Below are 2,500 nucleotides of genomic sequence, written 5' to 3' on the forward strand. Positions count from 1 at the left end.
ATCACATTGCAACCTAGCAAGCAAATATATAGTAACAATTATGTGGTGGACAAAAACCGGAATGAAAGAGGATATTTTAAGAAACAACACAACACTTTTTAAATTTAAAAACATGTTTCGACAGAAACTTCTGCCATCTTCAGTTTAAATTACAAAGTACAGAGTTGAATATATAGTGTGAACCAAAATGCTAATTAGCTGTAAGGACACATGACAATGTAAAAGATTACATAGAAAGTTTTAAATTAACATGATAAAGTTGATGATTAAGTGTAGGTTTCTCCCATTAAATGTGAATGGCTTCTTTTATCTTAAGCTGGAAGGTGGTAGAAAAGCGTGATCTAGTATGCTAAAACAATCATTAGAGCACAAAGTGCGGCAATGCTCAGAATTCTTTAGATGTTTGAAGACGTGCGAGGTCCTATCACTGAAAGGGTTTTCACGAGGACATCACGAAGCTTACCAAAATCCTTCAGAAGAATCTTTTTCCAGTCCATCTAGTTGAAAATATTATTAATCGCCACCTCACCCGTACTCGCCATGGCTGTAATCCCCCGGCTTCCGTCTCTGACACTATACGTACCTTTTACTTTAAATTACCTTATATTGGTCCTTTTTCTTTTACCACGCAGAAAAAGGTTCGCCTTTTTGCTAAGCGTTTTTGTAATAATATTGATATATTAAGTTAGTTTTCTCATCATTTAAAATCGGCAACATGTTCAGTGTGAAGGATCCTGCCCCTAGTGGGCTCCGTGCTGGTGTGGTATACAAGTTTTTGTGTGCGGGCTGTAGTGCCTGCTACGTCGGCGAAACTACCCGGCATTTTTCCACGCGCGTACGTTAGCACACTTTCAGTGATAGGACCTCGCACGTCTTCAAACATCTACAGAATTCTGAGCATTGCCGCACTTTGTGCTCTAATGATTGTTTTTCGCTTATACCACCTTCCAGCTTAAGATAAAAGAAGCCATTTACATTCAATGGGAGAAACCTACACTTAATCATCAACTTTATCATGTTAATTTAAAACTTTCTTTGTAATCTTTTACATTGTCATGTGTCCTTACAGCTAATTAGCATTTTGGTTCACACTATATATTCAACTCTGTACTTTGTAATTTAAACTGAAGATGGCAGAAGTTTCTGTCGAAACATGTTTTTAAATTTAAAAAGTGTTGTGTTGTTTCTTAAAATATCGTTATCCCTGCTACTATCCAGACCTTTTGGCAATGAAAGAGGACAACATTACTGTACTGTGTAATTTTTTCCGGTGTCAAAATCATTATGACCAAGGAACCCGCCGCGGATCACGAAACCAGTCAAGACTCACCGTCACGAAAATAAATATATTTCAATTCGTCTGTATCATCAGCTCACAAGGTTATTGTTTCACTTTCATCAGATTACGTTTTCAAAGAGGTCTCGGGGGAAGGGTTCATGTCTGATGCGGCCCCCGTATTTAAAATACTTAAAGTTAAATTCCTTGTGCGCATTTTGCCCTTACTGGTCGTACGTTTCACGAAAAAAACAAAAAAAACATGCAGTTTTTAGGTATGATCATGTATTTGCCAAAACCCGAATACAACACTAGGAGTGTCTCTGACAAGATTACCCCTTCAGCAATCAAAGATGTTTGCTCAAAATTAGAAAGATCATCATACCTCTTAAAGAACTTGAAGAGGTGGGCGTAGATTGTTCAATTAAATCAGTTTTTGTTGGAGAAAAACCGAGAAAAAACTCCTTGCTTCTGCAAAACAATAATAACGATTAGAACAACGAAAATTTAGAAAACACTTTATTTTCAATTTAATTCATCACATTGATAAGTTGTTTTGTTTTTATAGAATTTCTTTACTACTGTCAACATGCTTTCGTGAGTTACGGAAAATATTTTATGCCCGGCCTGTCACCCAATGAATTAGCTGCTGTGTTCACGGCGACATTACAAATAAATTTCCCATAAAAACCAAGCACTAGTTGGGTTTTGCTCGAGGGCCGGAGGGTATAGAATGTCGAGGCTCCATGAAAATATTTTGAAAAATGTCGAGGGTTCACAAACTAAGTAAGTCAAAAAAAAAAAAAAAAAAACTGTACATCGTGACCATTAGTCAAACTCTGCATCGTTTGAATATAAATTTGCGCTGAGTTGACCTCATTATTGACCCGCTCTGTCGCCTCTGCTTCAATTTGCACACGTGCTGTCCACATGTGGATGAGTCACATGTTTTTGCGTTTGATTCCACGAGCAGATGTGAGTTTTTGCAGATAATTTTGAAATATTTAATTTACAGCTTCGCTTGACATTTTTTTCTTTACGTCCCCTGACCCTCCACAGAAACCCAGACTCTCCATGTATATAAATTGAGGTTTCCTGTAGGTAAAAAACTATTAAATAAGCAACCGGCGCTATCCGCTACACAGTTTTCATGTCTACTAACTGTCAAAGTGCTTAATTTTCAAAAAAGCCATAGCAGCGGACCACTAGGTAGCGCAGTAACAG

General features: G+C 37.4%; 1 long non-coding RNA gene across 1 annotated transcript in view; it reads right to left on the bottom strand.

The window, feature by feature from the left end:
* Positions 1–2,500, bottom strand: part of LOC138028951 (uncharacterized) — a 4,475-nt gene that overhangs the window by 606 nt on the left and 1,369 nt on the right. Inside the window, exons 2-3 of the long non-coding RNA XR_011127773.1 lie at positions 1,662–1,747; positions 1–13 (exon numbers count right to left, since the gene is read on the bottom strand). The exon at positions 1–13 is cut by the window's left edge and continues 606 nt beyond it. This is a non-coding gene — a long non-coding RNA (uncharacterized lncRNA). The remainder of the gene's footprint in view (positions 14–1,661; positions 1,748–2,500) is intronic.

The sequence above is a fragment of the Montipora capricornis genome, chromosome 13 (assembly GCF_036669925.1).
Source record: "Montipora capricornis isolate CH-2021 chromosome 13, ASM3666992v2, whole genome shotgun sequence".
Lineage (NCBI taxonomy): Eukaryota > Metazoa > Cnidaria > Anthozoa > Scleractinia > Acroporidae > Montipora > Montipora capricornis.